The sequence below is a fragment of the Onychomys torridus genome, chromosome 3 (genome assembly GCF_903995425.1).
Source record: "Onychomys torridus chromosome 3, mOncTor1.1, whole genome shotgun sequence".
In the NCBI taxonomy this organism is placed as follows: domain Eukaryota; kingdom Metazoa; phylum Chordata; class Mammalia; order Rodentia; family Cricetidae; genus Onychomys; species Onychomys torridus.
Window position 1 is genome coordinate 77868949 of NC_050445.1, and position 17500 is coordinate 77886448.

Sequence of the window (17500 nt, forward strand, 5' to 3'; positions counted from 1 at the left end):
TGGCTCAGAAGTAAGCACATTCCTGACTGATGAAGATAACACTTTGGATTAAGGGGGAGGCAGCTGAAGAGTCAATTCAGGTTGTTATAACATCCAGTTAATTGTCAGCAGAACAAGACACCAAGGCAGAGGAAAGAAGTCAGGAGCACAGGAGAAAAGGAAAGCCAATGTCTTAAGTGTTAACAGAAATTAATGTGCAGGTGATTTGAACATTTTTTACAAGACAAAAAAAATCAAAATCTCCCTGTGATCAGCTCCCACCGAAGTGACATGCACTGTGTGCACATTCCCCACAGGCCTTCCCCTGTCGCCACTGTCCTGGAGCTCAGTCTCTCTCATTAGGAGACACTCTCCCCCTCAGTACTCTCTATTGCTGTTGTTTGGGGAACTTCCAGAAAGTGTTTTGTTCTTCTCTCTCTCAATATATATATTGAGTAAGCAGGAGGAGAAAGGGAGGAAAGAAAGGACCTAACTCATGTGTAACCCCACATCACTGTGTGGGGCTAGCTGGTAGACTATATATTTCTTACATTCCCTTGGCTTTGCTGCATTTTTTGGGGGGGGTATTTAAAACCACTCTCTGTTTCTTAGATTTGAGGCAGCTGAGTATAGGATATATTTGATTGAGGATTACAGTTTGAAAATTAAACAGATGTAATGCACCCAGTAGTTACAATGGTAGGGGTTTAACATGACTAAATCTTTGTTCATCTCCCTCAGATGTATACACATATGTCCTGGTACATAAATGATACACTTCTAACCTGTTCAACCTCTACTGGGTTACTGAATAAGTCAGTAGGTACATCTCCCTTAACCTGTTTGTTTTAGGATACAACAGCAAAAATGTCTTAATTTGTTAGTGTGTGGAGCACCTATGTTTTGTGAGCAAAATTTCAATACAATTTTCTCTTTAATGTCACCTGCCAAGTCACCAGGTGCCCAGGGCAAAAGTCCTGTGATTCTAAGTGATTAGTGTACCTGAAGGACAGGATGGGCCTCACTTCAGTGCAATGTGGCTGAGGAGTGGGTACCACATGCAGAAAAACAATGAACACCAGAGTACCAGGCCTGCAGAAAATCCCTTATTCTAGTTCCTTCTCTAGAGGCTCCCAGTGTCCCTCAGTATAGTAAAATCTGAGCGACCATAGGTAAGAACTGGTGAGGAGACAGGAACACAGAGCAACACGTTAGACCCTTTGTGTGCCCATGCTTGGTTTGGAAGCCAACTCACTCCAGTTAATATCACACTGCACTGTGACATTGACCTGCTTTGTAGTTCTTGATTACTTTCATTCTTAAAATTGGAAGTTAAGGAGGATTTTATATAATTCCTCTTCTTGATGATAATGTTTGCCTTGGCCTGTTAGCGTTTCAAGTGTTTGAATTAGTTTTCCCATATCCAATCTAATTTGGAGTGTTACTGAAGTACATGATAAACCAAAAAAAGTTAGATGTTCTGAAACAATGATTTTTCCTTATTCTAAAAACATTTAGAAAGAAAAGAAGAGGAGGAAGGAAAGTAAAAGGCAGGTAAGGGAGGGACAATGAAGAAAAGAAAAAAGCAAGAGTCGTATTGCATAGTTTTAGCTAAGCTTGATAACTCAGATCAGACAATCTGTAAACAAGCATGACAATTAGCAGTTGAGGCTAAGTATGAATCCCCTGGTAAGTTCCTCAAAAGCTGCTAAGTTATTAGGTAAACAAAGAAGAAGCCCTGAACTTGATCCTCAGATTGCAGGCTAAATTTGTAGATGCTAACATAAGATCCAGATCGTCATAGGAAAGAGTGAGCACATGAAATCATTATACTTAGGCTGACACAAATGAAATTACTATAAGTGGATTAAACTTCCAGGAGTTGCCCAATTCTTACTAAGGAAGTACAGTGAGAGGTCTTGCTTAAAGAAAATATGAGTGTTTTCTCCACTTCAAGGAAATCCTTTGAAATCTGGCCTGGTTGAGGAAGTTACAGAATCTGGTGAGGAAAGAAAGGGATCATAGCTTCAGAAAGCTGCAGAACTCACCATCAGGGACCAGCAGGTATTTATTATACAAGTTGATTATTCATGTAATAAGATTATATGGGAGGCTTTAACTAGGAGAAACAATCTAATGGAGAGTAGGAAAAAAGATCAGAGAATCCTTCTCTTCTCTATGATATAGGATAGAACTGGTTGTCAAACACTTAACATGATTATGTGGATTTGCTGCAGGATTGCTCCAGAAGCATAGAAACTAAGTGTTACCAACTAAGTGAAATAGAAACACCAGACTTACACAGCAGATGGGAGAAATAGTATTTAAACTAACTAACGTGGGTGAGCAAGAATATAACATATAAGGACAGAAATCTCATAATATTTACCCAAACCAGGAAGCATGTGCTGTGGAGAGGAGTAGCACATCACGTTAACGTTCAGTGTGGCTCTCCTCCAGGCTAGCAGTTATGAAAATGACATTACAAAATGAGGCCCAATGTAGTTTGAATGTAATTGGCCCCCATAAACTCCTAGAGAGTGGAACTATTAATAGGTGTGGCTTTGTTGGAGTGGGTACAGCCTTGTCAGAGGAGATGTGACATTGTGGGGTTGGGCTTTGCAGTTTCCGGTACTCAGGATACCGCCCAATGTCTGAGTCCACTTCCTGCTGCCTTCTGATCAAGATGTAGCCAGCACCATATCTGCCCTCACACTGCCCTGCTCCCTGCCATGATGATAATGGACTGAACCTCTGAAACTGTAAGCTAGACCTAATTAAATGTTTTTCTTTGTAAAAGCGGCTGTGGTCATGATGTCTCTTAACAGCAATAGAAGCTCTAAGACACCAATGACAGTGTTTATATTAAAATCTCAGAAAAGTAGAGTTGAAGCAGTAATCAGAGGAAGAATTTAGGTGGCTGTAATTCTCAGAGGAGAAAGACACCAGGATGGTGTGACAGGGAGCATTGACCATGTTAACTTACAGAAATGATGATGAGAACGGAGCTTTTCTCAGGGCAAAGTAAATGAGCAGCTAAAAGGCATACTGTCCAAGCTTTGAAATAAAAGGAATCTAACATCAATGACAATATCAGGACAGCTGTCCTTATAAAAACAGCATGACTCCAGCCTGGCAGCTTTGGTCTCTGAGTCCTGCGTTAAAGAGGTGAGACACTAAGAACAATGAGGGTGGTCACACAGCTCTCACTCCTTCCTGTGGGGTCCTATAATCATTTCCCTCTGGATACTCAAACAATGGGCTGATTAGTTAGTCATTGATCTCCATTTTCATGTTGAAAGGTGACAAAAGCAGGTGTTGCCCAGCGCAGCAAACACAGACATCCGCTTGCACCATTAGTCACTATGGCATGCAATTAAAATTCAAATGGCAACATGAAATGACATTATACTTGTATTGGAGTGAAAAATAAATAAAATAGTGATACCATATGCTGGCAGATATGCAGAAGAGCTGGAACAGACCTAAACAGCTATTCTGGAAGATAGTTTTGGCAGACTCTTAAAGATGTACATATGAAGCTGTTATAGGATTCACCAGCTGCACTCTCAGGGATTCGTCACAGAAAGTTAAAATGGATATACAAGCAAAACTGTATATAAAGCTTAAGATAGATTTTATTCATGAAATGCAAGACTACAAATAAGTACAAAAATTAAAGATCAAAGGAACATTAAGTTGTCAGTGAACAAATGGCCTAATGAAACAAACAACTCCATACAGAAGAAACAAACATTATTACAAAGTGTTCAACATCCCTTCTCAGTGGGGAAATGAACATTAACATTCCTTTTAGATACCAGGGTACTCAAGCCAGAGTGACTATCAACAAGAAATCTGACAGCAAATACTGGCATGGATGTGAAGAAACAGAAAACCTGGCAGTGAAAATTACTACAGCCATTGTGGAAATCAGTATGGAGGTTTCTCAAAAAACCTGAAAACAGGGTTCACATGTGACCCAGCTCCTCCACTACGGGTGCATAGTCAAAAGGCTCCAGGTCCCAGTGTAGATGCTTGTATGCCCATATTTATGGCTGCTCCATCCATGATAACTCAGAGATGGGAAAAGACTGGATGTTTAACAACAGATGAATAAATAATGAAAGCTTTGTACATGTGTAAGAGGGAATTTTATTAATTTGAAAAGAAAAATGAAATTGGATATTTTGAACTATAATATGAAGCAAAGTGAACCAATCCCATGAAGACAAGGGTGACATAACCTCACTTTATGATGTGTACATGTGTGTGTGTGTATGCATACAAATGAGTGTGAAGTCTAAAAATTTAGAAAGAAGTCCAAAAGAGGGAAGACAGAGATGTCAAAGAAGAATGTGGATAATTCAGCGTGAAATCATATCTACAAGTAACATTACACATATGTAGTAGGTTGTATAAAGGAATTTACATGTATATACCTATACACATACAATAATAATTAATGGCCGGTCAGTGATGGCGCACGCCTTTAATCCCAGCACTCGGGAGGCAGAGGCAGGCAGATCTCTGTGAGTTTGAGGCCAGCCTGGGCTACCAAGTGATTTCCAGGAAAAGGTGCAAAGCTACACAGGGAAACCCTGTCTCGAAAAACCAAAATAATAATAATAATAATAATAATAATAATAATAATAATAATAATAAATTGCTTCAGGTTTGAAATAGAGCAAGGAGGGGTATATGAGAGGGTTTGGAGGGAGGGAAGAGAAATGTAATTATAATTTCAAAAATAAAAAAATTAAAAAGGAAAATAACACATGTTACTTGTAAGTAGAAAAGAGATAGGGAAGGTTTCTAAGGTGGTAAGGAAGAGGGGGAAGGGAGGAAGGCGATAACATACTAAGGCACACTTCTTGAAAATGTCCTAATGATACTTACTACTCTGTGTGATGATTGAAAAAGAGTGGAAAGGACTGGTGAATTAGTTGGTGGTGTCTGGGAAAATTGATTCACTATATGGGGGAAAATGAAACCTACATACAGAAGGGTTATGCCTGGTAGCGAAGGCCTGAGTGTGGGGAGCTTCCCAGGCAGGGGCCACACAGCAGGGCCCAGAAGCAGAAGGTGACATTTCCTTCATGACCCGACATTGCAGTGAGGAAAACGTACATCACATACCATGCAGTGTAGGTGTGGGTTTGAGGCAAAAGTTGCAGGAAACCCATATTTGCAGAGTAGTGTTCAAACCAACTACCTTCTCCTGTTAGGAAAAAAGACATATTTAGTTACATGTCTTGCATATTTTCCCCAATTCAGACAAATTTAATCAACTTTTTGAAAAATTTTTGAGTATTTCATGAGTACACAGTATTCCCCCACAACCCCTCCCTTCTCCCTGCACTCCCTCTTGGTTTCATGGCTTTCTCAAAAATTATCTCTGTCTCTCTGTCTCTGTCTCTCTCTCTCCCCTGCCTCCCTCTCTATGTCTTTCTCTCTGTCTCTGTCTGTATGTATGTCTTTTTGTCTGTCTGTCTGTCTGTCTGTCTCTCTCTCTCTCTCTCTCTCTCTCTCTCTCACACACACACACACACACACACACACACACCTGCACATGTGTGTGCACCCAACCCATTGACTCTGTTCAGTATAGCATATGTGTGTGTGTGTGTGTGTGTGTGTGTGTGTGTGTGTGTGTGTGTGTTTGGTGTTGACCACTTGGGATTGGATAACCTGTCTGCAAGCTTGCTCCTGGAGAAAACATATTCTTCCTCTGTCAGCAGCTTTTTAAATCCTGTACTTCTTCATCTGGGAGTCTTTGACTTCTTGTATTAGACTTAAGTGAATTAATGGAAGAAAAGTGTTGTACCATAGTACTTATTCAACAAGATCAGCTTCTTGCATGCTGTTTTCCCTGCATTTACTGAAGAACTTGTGTATAAAATGAACAAAATTAGCATCTGTTATTTTGTGGGTTTGGACAAAAGTAAATATCCATGTTATTGTTGCTATTGTCAGTAAAATACACACATCACCTCAAAAAAATCAGATTAGCATTTCTGCACATAGCTCAATAAAACAGTAGAAACTATTCAGAGTATCTGAAGTATATATACTGATACATATAAATCAGTATTGAAAAAATGGAGTGGTTTTCATAAGTAAATTAAGCAAAGTAATGCATTATAAATAAACCTTCTTCATTATCATTTTGCTTTAATATAACATAAAAGTGAAACATGAGTACATACTATAACAATATGTCTACTGAGTGATATTCCCTAAGCTGGCAATATGTCCTATTGGAATGCTGTATGACAGACATCTCTTACCTTCCTCTCTTATCTTTTACCTTACCATCCCCTTTCTCATTCTCCCTCATGGGTGTAAGAAACATGCAGTTATTATAACGTTCTTGGCGTTTATTAATTGCAAATACTGTCATCTCCACTAGACTATCATTAAAGTAGTAAATTCAAAACAAATCTATATAGCAAAGGCTACAATTAGCAAAGTAACATACTAGTGGATTCCTCTTGGAAATGTATATATACTCAGAATGCTATCAGTCAAAATGACAGTTAACCCTCCCCCCTCCAAAGCTATATATGCTCACACTTACCATATTATAATGGGGAATAACATTCTCTTTTCTATAAAAGCATCCATAAAGATGTAGTTTTATTACATATTACTAAATTTAATATACACACTGATTAACACCTAATAAACTGTAGAAAGCAAGCACAATACCATGGAAATCCAAGATCTAGCAATAAAATAACATTATATGACCTTTTATTTCCCCTCAGCAATTCTTCACCTTCACCTCCATCTCCTTCTCTTGTGCAGTAGTCAGTTCAGGAAGAGAGTTGAATACACTGTGAAGATTCAACAATCAATGTTCATTTCTTTTTTTTTTTTCACTATATTTGTGTTATAATTTTACATATCAGCCATGGGTTCCCCTGTCCTCCCCGCTCCCGCCCCTGGCCCCATCTTCCCCCCAGCCCCTCCCCTCCATTCCCATCTCCTCCAGGGCCAAGACTCCCCTGAGGATTCAGTTCAACTTGGTAGATTCAGAACAGGCAGGTCCAGTCCCCTCCTTCCAGGCTGAGTAAAGTGTCCCTGTGTAAGCCCAAGGTTCCAAACAGCCAGCTCATGCACTAAGGACAGGTGTGGGTCCCACTGACTGGGTGCCACCACCCCCTTGGTGCCACCCCCCCTAGGTCCCACCCCTGGACACCAGCCATCCCAGGAAGACCTGCTCAACTTGGCCCCAGTTTCTGGCCATGCGTCAGGCCCTGTGGGAAGATCCCCCTTTTCCAAGACTGCAGGCATACCCTGCAATCTCCATACCCTGCTCCCACACCCATCTATCAGAGACCCCAGCTACTTCCTGAGACTCAGAGACCAGCCCCCAGCTCCCACCAACCCCCCATTCCCATCTGGACCAGAGGTGAGTGCCTGAGGTCACACCCAGAGAGGCCCGCACCTAGGTGCCTGCCCGGGGCATCAGACTCAATGTTCATTTCTTACAGTTATGGAGACCGGGAAGTCCAAGATTAAGGTCAAGGTACCAGAGTGTTTCATGCTTCCAGATGATTACTTTGTCTTTGCACTATCTCATGACAAAGAGGAAAAGGGGGAGGAAGGAGACAAGGAGGGAGGGAGAAAGAAGAGAGAGTCGTCACATATGGAACCGATTGTATAATGAGGGCTCTGCTCTCTGAACCAGGGTACTATTTTTACCTACCATCACATCTGACTTAGGGTTTTAGTGTAAAAAAACATTAAGATGACATTGAGTCTATGTCCCTCCTTGGTACAAAATATCTTCATGCCATTCTTTGAGCCAGATACTCTTCTATAGGAAAAGATGTATATATTTGAGCTCTTTAAGTACTGTTTGTACCCAACTATCAACATCAGATGTCACAAAGCTAAATGCCTACAAAGAGCTTGTACAAGGACTAGAAAGGGCCTAAAGCAATTCCATGATGGTAGAGTTCTCTAGAAATCCTTTATATACTCCTTTCCCTTTCATCCTCATTACCACCAATGAAAATGAACAAGGAGAAAGAAAATGGAATTTCCCAAACTAATTTTGTTAACTGTATATTTGGAAAGATAAAGACAGGTGATACCAGTAATTGTAGTTTATGATATAAAAATTATTTGTGTGCTGGGAGTTAGACAATTTGAGTATAAAAAAATGGAATCATATATTTAATGCTGTCCCAAACCCTAGAATAACTTCCTTAAGTTACTAATTTGTCTCCTGAGATTAGAGGAAGGATGCTGAGTGCTTTAGAAAATTAATCAGCAAATAAACCATACCTTGTGATTATTTTTAAATTATCTTTCAGATAATATAACAAGATCAAATTGATAATCTTCCTTTTTATTTATCCAACAAATAACTCCCCAGGTTGAAATGAGAAGGAATGTGATCATTTCACTAAGAGAACTTCACATATCTGAAAATAAACCTTTGGAAATATATTCAGTGTTTTCTGCTCTGATAACAAAGTTATGTGACCACAGTTATCTAGCTCTGGGACAGTGTGTCTTCCCCAGTAAAAATTCAAGCCCCATGACCAGCTACTCTCATTCTCGTCTAGACTCTAAAACTATCTTTACAAATTTCATATTCTGGGCACTTCACATAAATGTGATCATATGGTATAAGACATATTGGTCCTTGCCCCTTTTATTTAGCAAATTTTCAGTTCACTCTGTGACATTATGTAGCAGCCCTATATGATTATATGATAGTGTATCATATTGTAGACCAAATTTCTTCACAATCCACCAGTTGATAGGAATTTGGTTACATCTCTATGTAGGTACTATAAATTATGCTGTCATAATACTGGTGGGAATTTGTGTGTGTGTGTGTGTGTGTGTGTGTGTGTGTGTGTGCATAGTTTGAATATTTTGTAAGCACCTTTAGCAATGGAACTTCTAGATTATAGGGTAACTCTCTTCAGTTTTCTGCATATCTGTCTGTTTTCCAGTGTCTACACCATTTATTTTCCATGGCACTATTTGTTGTAATCGTTCATATTACAGTTATTTCTTTGTGGTTTCTGAGTGCAGTTTTTCTCTTAAATGGGTTCCAGTGTGTTTTTGACTAGTTGTTCATCTTCTTTGGAGAAATATCTACTGAAGTGTTTATGTACGGTTTAAAATTTGGGGTATGTTTCTAAGGATTGAACCCAGGTCTCCTGTGCTACCATCCCAGCCCTATTTGTCTTTTATTTTGGAGCTGTAAGAATTCCTCACATGTTTTCCATATAAAACAACTCTTTCATTAAAATATTGTCTTCTCTTGGTTATCTTTTTATTTTGTTGATAGCTTCAAGTGTAAACATTTTAAATTTTGATTAATTCGAGTTTAAGTATTTCTTTAATTATTATTTTGTGACTTAGATGCTGTATCTCAGAAACTATTGCCTAACTCCGGGTCATGAACACATACACATAACTCTTACATATATTCCCATTCTGTACCCACACCTACCATGTCTTAAAAACAAACACCAATCCTCAGTAGTAAGGCATTAAAATCCAATTTTAAAAGCAATAAGTTAATTTTTAATTCTTTGTTCTCAGTGGGGAAATTCCTGTGTATTATAAAATTAAATAAAGTAGTGATGTTACCTCTAATGTCCAAATTCTCTTTTGTGCATAGAAAATGCATTACAATCACATTTTCAATGACATTCTACTAGCTTTTAATTTATTTATGAGCAAATGAGCCTAACAAAAGCTTAGGAATTATGTTAGCTCCTTCAAAAGGACTGTCAAATCCTTAGACAAGACATTTGCACACCAGTTACTGGAGTAGATCAGTACCTTTGTGAGGACATTAATAATAATCCCACAGGCTGGTGAGACAAGCTCATTCTTTTAGTTTTACTGCACATTACCCAGCCTGACTTTACATTCTCAGTATAATATCTTTGTAAGTACAAAATATGTCTAACCTCAGTGTCATGAGAATAATTCCCATAGTGACCTGCTAATGAGAATGTTCTCTAAAATAACACAGCCTTTCCTTGGCATCCAATTGATGATTAATATTTATATAGTCTCATGATATTATAAAATCACATTTACTTAGAAATTTATTAAAATCATTTTAACCATTGAATACCAATGAACACTTCTCTTATTTGTATGCCAATATCATTCTAGTTTCACTTCAATTAAGTAATTAGCAGGAATGTTTTAGATGAGAAGGTAAGAACAGTTAAACTAGCTGGCTTCACCTGTAGAATGGATTGACAGCAAGATAATTGATTGCTTGACTAATGTTGTAAATAGTGTTTCAAATTATTCTTTGTGATAAAAGAGTGCAGCAAAGTGGCTGCTGAGGTTTCATCCTCTGATTACGAAGTGCTGTGAAGACCCAGTGTCTGGTTATTTTTAATAACTTAAATAACACTCATCTTGAATCCCCTCTAGTGTGGACTTCTCCCATCACTTCAATGGAACTGTGTGGTCAGAAGGTATTGACAGTCTCTTTTTCAGGTCTATGACTCCTGAATGCCTAGAAAGTGAAGACTTCACACAGCATCACACCTTTGTGTGATAAGTATCTTTCAGGGACATAAAACTATCTGGTTACTCTTTGATTCCTTTATTGCTTCCATTTCTTGCCTTCATCAGGCCTCCATTGGCCTCAAATATAGATGTTCTTCAAGTGTCTATCTGAACTTTCTTTTGCCTTGGGACCACTTTCCTTTCTTTTTCACTAATCACTTTTCAAGAGCCTAAAATAATGATGCAAATGAATTCAAGATGTTTTCTCTGACACATCTAACATAATCTTGGCTTTACAAATTCCAGTAAAATATTTCTGATGGTATAGGAATATGAGAGAAAGCTGGAAAGCATGCAGAAGTAGTTTTCCATGGGTAAGGAGAAAACTTAGGAAGACACAAAGCAGGATAAGAACACATAACTTTCATGAAGTCAAGCCTCTGTGTTTAGGAACATATTGCCAGATTTTTTTATTCAAATATTTTCATTTTTATTGTAGTTAAAACCTACTGTGGTTCAGCAGGTGTCACCAAATGTCTGAGTATTATGTAGAGATTGGAAGAATAGGTTCACAACGCCTTGCTGTCTACTTGTTCTTAGTTAAAATAGTCATTTTGGTTTGGGACTAAATTTTAGTTCAAATATTGGTACCCTAAGAAATAAGGAATATAAATAACAAAAAGTGAACTGAGGAATACAAATATAAAGTAGAATCACCCTTGCTAAATATTACTCTAGGGTCAAACCATTCCCTAGGTAACTGTTGCTAAGAAGTTGATATGCGAATTTACACCTAGTTTTATGGTAACTTATGATGCTGTGTTTGGATGATCTTACTGGGAGGCCTGCTCTGTTCTGAAGGTAATGTAAGAGGAGTAGATCTCAAGGAGAGGGGGAGTGGAGAAGGGCCTGGGGGAAGTGGAGGGAGGAGAAACTGATCAGGATGTAATGTAAAGAGAATAATAAATTAATGGCAACAATTAGCAATAAAAGGGCACTTGAATTCAACTATTCTGATGAATGTTACTGTTATAGCCTAAGGACATGAAGAGGACTACCAGGACAGACCACAAGGCTCTAGTATTACCTACCCTTAATAATCAAGGAGACTGTCTTTATTTGTCCTCTTTAAGTTTTGGGGGTCAGTTTTATGTGACAACTTTTTTCTCTTTCTTCTTGCAATGTGTATCTGTTTCAATCCTGAACAAAGTATGATAATCACCTCAACCACATTACCTCTCTGTGGTCTTCACCCAGCAGTAGCCTAGGACATTTTAACTTCCAGAAATCCCTCAAGCTCTATCTACCATATTTTCTCATGTACCAGTTATCACATACAGAAAGTGATTTCCTCTACCTCATGAGACAATAATGAAGACTGTATTTCAGTGCCATTAATGAGAGATCCAAATATACAAGGCCAAAATATCACAGAAAGCAGCAATTAAAACACAGTGTCAGGCTGAAGAAATCACAGAAAAGCTTAAATGTAAATAGTGACAACTGTGGATGAACTGGCATCCCATTGCTAATCCATAATGTTTATGGGAATTCATCATAACTACTTTCAGCATTATGAGCGAGATTGCCAACTTGTATTTAATCTGTTTACTAGTACATTTATTGGTTATTATTCCCTAAATTTTAAACCAGGAAGCAATTCTAATTCTTTTTTCATTTTTTTTTTTTACAAAATGCATGTTATCTGCAAGAAAGTTTGTAGATTTCAAATAAGATGTATATTATATATTCAATGGTATGATTTTTCTTCAGCCATGAAAGGAAGCCATTCTGATTATGTTATTTTTATCCTTTTCTCTGCTGATACCTCTAACAGCCAGTCAAGGTGAAGGATGATTTTAAAACCACATTCCCTAGAGAGTCTTATAAAACTAACATAATGGCAAGAGTATTCAGAATCAGCATGAACACTGAAGAACAGTTCTCATAACTTGACAAACTCCAGGGTTCCTCCAGTGTTTCCCCGAGTAACAGTCACAAAATCTGTCTACACAAGCCCAAATCCTGGCCATTAACCTTACGATTCCCTGTTCCTCACACTTCATGTTTTATCCACTACCAAACTCTGGTTCTTTTGTCCTGTGGATATCTACCAAGCCACTCTACTTATTCCATTCTCCTTTACTATGATCCAAGTGCTACTCATCACGTAAACTATAGCCAAAGTAAAACTGAAGACTAAGTAATACTGTGTTTTCTACAGTTCCTTCTTATGTGTTCTTTTCTGAGATGCGTTTTAAACTAAATCTCAACTATATAACAAGAGTAGTAATCCATGGATTCACTCTGCATTAAGTCAGAGCATGAAAGCAATGTGCTTCATACAATTTTTTCAGTGTATCCTAAAATCTCCAAAATGTTGGTGCTTGCTTTCATGTCATTCCTTATTAATTACACCCGTAGAGAATATGGGACCAATGGTCATGTGTGAGTATTGAGCATTTGGTATGTGGATGGTATGATTTGAAATAGTCTTCTAAGAATAAAATATACACAAGATTTCAAACATTTAGTATTGTAAAAATAAGGCCACATATCTCACCAGTAATATTTTATATTGATGATAAGCTATCATATTTTTTGATGTGTTGGCTTAAAATGTGTCATTACACTGACATAGATTTTGTCCATTTTCTCTTATTTACAGATTCTAAATATTTGTTTTCTGGAATGGCCATATACTTTTTGAAATGTCCCCCAAAACTGATTTTATATGAACAAATGTTTAAAATGGGAAAATTTTTTTAGTGAAGGAGTACTAAAAATCCTGACCAAAGGTGGGGGGTTGAGACTTTTAATGTTTTGCAGTATTTGTTTATATGTATATATAACTGTATGTATATCTTCAAATGTAGTTTCTATATATATTGTAATATTTATGGTATATATGTATCTGTATATATATCATTATCTTGCAATATTTTTCTATTAAAATCATAAGTGAATTCTTTCAGGCAAAGCCTTCTTTAAAATAGCTTATTTTAAGCTTATTCTATGAAAATGTCATTCAGGCATATAATGCATTCTGATTACTCTCACTTCTCAACAGTTTCTTATATCCTCCTCCTCCTTTCAACCCTCCCTCCTCAGATTCAAGTCTTTTTCCTTTACTCAGTCTGTTTTGTTTTATTTTGTGACTCAATGAGTTTGACTGAGTGACCAAGAGTTTGGAGCTATCTCCTAAGTTTCATGGGATCAGCAGTATGCATGTGACTGAAAACAGTGACTGCCTGTCTCCCACTAGAATCCACCAGCAGCCGACAGTTCCTCTGGGATGAGTAGGGCCCCTTGAGTCTCTCCCTAATGCATGATTGGCTGATTCTAGGCCATAGAATGTACTCTATTCTCTCCTTTAATGTATCTTTCTTAATAAATCAATTCCTTCTGGTTTAAGTAGGACACTTTCATGATCTGTATGAGAATGATGCCTATGGGCTCATGAATTAATTACTTGGACCACAGCTGGTGACCCTTTTTCAGGGAAGTTATGGAGCCCTACCAAAGGAAGGAAGTAACTGGAGGTTGTAGTTGGAGAGCTTCCCTCCAGGTGCCACCAAGCCCTGTTAGTCCAACAACCCACTTGAAAAATAAACACACAGACATTTATATTATTTAAACTGCTTGGCCATTAGCTCAGGCCTACCATTGTCTAGCTCTTAATCTTATGTTTAGCCCATTTCTATTAATCTATACTTTGCCACGTGGCTCGTGGCTTACCATTACCTTACATCTTCCTTGTCATGGCGGCGGCTGGCCGTATCCCTCCACCCCAGCCTTCCACCTCCCAGAATTCTCTCTTGTCCTGCCTACACTTCCTGCCTGGCCACTTGCCAAATACCTTTCTATTTATACAGAGTGATATCCACAGCAGGAGGTGAACTTTATGTTGCATTGCCTGAGATACTTTCTGTTCATTCTCCCTGCATTGGGTTTACATTTGAAGATGTAGTAGCTTCTCAATTCCCTGATCCAGATATTTGGTACCATGCCTCTCCTGTCATTATGGACTCATTCTCTATAATCATAAGTCAAAATATACTCATTCATAAGTTACTCTTACTCATAAAAGAACTGGAAATTTGCTTTGATTTTACATTTCCCATGTCCCTGATTTCAATTAGATGTTTCTTATTCAGTGAGCTGTATTAATGCTTTTTTAATGAGTACCTATTGACTAGCAAATATATATGGTGTAAAATGCTAAGAAATGGGGAATAAAAGATGTCAGCATTCAGTCTGCTTCCCTGTGAATGTCATATTAACAATTACACTTTCCCTCTTGGCATGAAAGTGTTGGCATTTCTTTCCTGCCCTTTTATAATCCAACAGTATTTAAGCAATAAGTCATCTGAAGATTTTATTTTAAATGTTATGCTTATAAGGTATTTACTTTTGCTTATTTAGACATCAATTGATTCCATTGGTTTTCCTGTAACAAATTAACTTTTGCTTTTGAAATCCACCCTTCCCTTTCTAAAGTTAAATGGTAAGAATTATTTCAGAGTTTTTCCGTGTTGTTGTATAATCTGATATGAATGATATGCAATTTGCTTCAAACATTAAACTGCTAACTTAGCCAAACACATAATCAGATTTGAATCCCTTCACAAACTTTTTGTATTCAGTGTTGCTGCTGTAAAAGCAAGTAAGTGGTGATGGGATGGCCAAACATCCTAACTGTCATGCTAGAACGCTCATCCAATAACTGAGGGAAGCAGATGCAAAGATCCATGGACAGACCCCAGGTGGAGCTCCAGGAGTCCAATCAGCGAGAAAGAGGAGGGATTGTATGAGCGAGAATTGTTGAGACCAAGATTGGAAAAAGCACAGGTACAAATAGCTAAACTAATGGAAACACATGAACTATGAACCAAAAGCTGAGGAGCCCCCAACCGGATCAGGCCCTCTGGATAAGTGAGACAATTGAATAGCTTGATCTGTTTGGGAGGCACTCAGGCAGTGGGACCAGGACCTGTCCTTAGTGCATGAGCTGGCTGTTTGGAACCTGGGACTTATGCAGGGATACTTTGCTCAGCCTGGGAGGAGGGGACTGGACCTGCCTGGACTGAATCCACCAGGTTGAGCTAAATCCCCAGGAGAGTTTTTGCCCTGGAGGAGATGGGAATGGGGGGGTGAGCTGGGGGGAAAATGGGGGCAGGGGTGGGAGGGAGGAGGACAGGGGAACCCATGGCTGATTTGTAAAATTGAATTAAATTATAAAATAAAATAAAAAAGCAAGTAGGTTTTTATTTTGTTTTCCATATGACTAATCTTATGTTTCTCTTTGAAAATAGTTACAAATTGTCCAAAATAATCTTACATCATTGTGATGTATCTAGATAAGATTTCTGCCCTCTGATCTCTCCTTTTGAGTTATTTGTTAGCTTTTCTTTACATCACTGAAACAAATAATTGGTAATTTTTTTTTCAGATATTTTCCCTTACCTATGCTTTGTTTCTCCTTCTGGAAAGGTATTGTAGTTTCAAAAACACTCCCCATATATTTTCCTTCTTTTCCTGCCTTTCTATCCCTTTCTTCATTTTTAATGCCTTCTGAGAGACTTCTTACAACTTATCTTCCAATTCAAGAAATCATCATTCAAACATAGTCAATAAGTTCTCTTTTTTGGCAATAAGTAACCAGAATATGAAATGGAAAGCAGATGTCATTTAAGATAACAACTGAACTACCAATTGCATAGAAATTAATCTAGCAAAGATTGTCTGAGAAGTATATGAAATATTTTCAGACTTCTACTGAGGAATTCAAAGTAGATTCAAATTAATTGCAAGGTTTAATATTCTTGTGAATCTGATGACTAAGAGATGAAAGGTTTTAATTGACTTCAGCTTAACTTATAAATTCATTGTTATTCCATTCAATGCAACATCTATATTTAGGGATGAGCTGGACAAATTAATTGCAATTTATATAAAAAGATAACTCTCCATGAGTCACTAATTTTCAATACTCATTAATACAGACATAGCATTATATGATAAAATTATCAGTGTGGTGCTGGTTCAGGCACAAACTAATTGACTGAATGAATGGAAGGATAGGAGTTTAGACAGATTGCTCATTAAGTAATAAAGGGTATGTTATATAACTCAGGGAAACAATCATTTTCATAAACAGGATTAGAAAATTTATTTGTCTTGCAAAGTAAAATAAAATTGAACCTCTATACAGTTAACAAAAAATTAACAATGAGTATATCAAGACTCAAGTATGAAAGTAAACCATTTAAGATATTTAAATATAGCATTTGCTATTGCAAGATTAAAAGTTTAAAGCAAAAGAGTAAAGGGCTAGGAAGGTAGCTCAGTGGGTACAAGTGTTTTCTGTACATCGGTGAGGATCTGAGTTTAGGTACCCAGAATGGACATAAAGCAAGACACAGGGAAACATATGTTCATAATCCCAACACACCCCAATGATAGAGATGGATGGCAGAGAGAGGAGAATCCCTGGAAATTCCTGCCAGGGAGCCTGGTGCATAGAACAGCAAACAAGAGAGACTCTGTCTCACTGTGGAATTTTAGGATGTGCTCTATCTTCCACATATGTGGCCTGTGCTCCTGTGTGTACAAGCATGCATCTCCCCCAGCCCATACACACACTGACTAGTAAAATAATTGAGTAACATAAGGAAAGATTTTCATGTAATAAGAGTAACTCATTTAAGTTGGTTCCCCAGGGGGCTGAAAAATTAGCGAGTAAGAGGCTATTATTCAGTATTTGTCAGCAAACGCCCCAAGAAAAGTGAGGGAAAGAAGCAGAGCTGAGGAGACAGAGAAGCCATGCTGCAGATGAGCCAGGATTAAATACCACTGCCCCAGGAGCTTCTGGATGCAGAGTTCCTTAGAGTAAACACAAGAAGGGGAGCATTACTTCCTAGCAACAAATTTCCTAATGGGGGATGATTACTCTATAGGTTGTCTTCATGCATCACCCCTGTCTCTGGGAATAAGCCTTGTGACCTTGAAC

General features: G+C 38.0%; 1 long non-coding RNA gene across 3 annotated transcripts in view; it reads right to left on the bottom strand.

Annotated features, from left to right (window-relative positions):
- LOC118579248 overlaps positions 1-17500 on the bottom strand; it is a 63926-nt gene that overhangs the window by 14449 nt on the left and 31977 nt on the right. For all 3 annotated transcript variants that reach the window (XR_004944455.1, XR_004944454.1, XR_004944456.1), the window contains 3 exons: positions 7433-7558; positions 6733-6818; positions 5119-5200 (listed from right to left, as the gene is read on the bottom strand). This is a non-coding gene — a long non-coding RNA (uncharacterized LOC118579248). The remainder of the gene's footprint in view (positions 1-5118; positions 5201-6732; positions 6819-7432; positions 7559-17500) is intronic.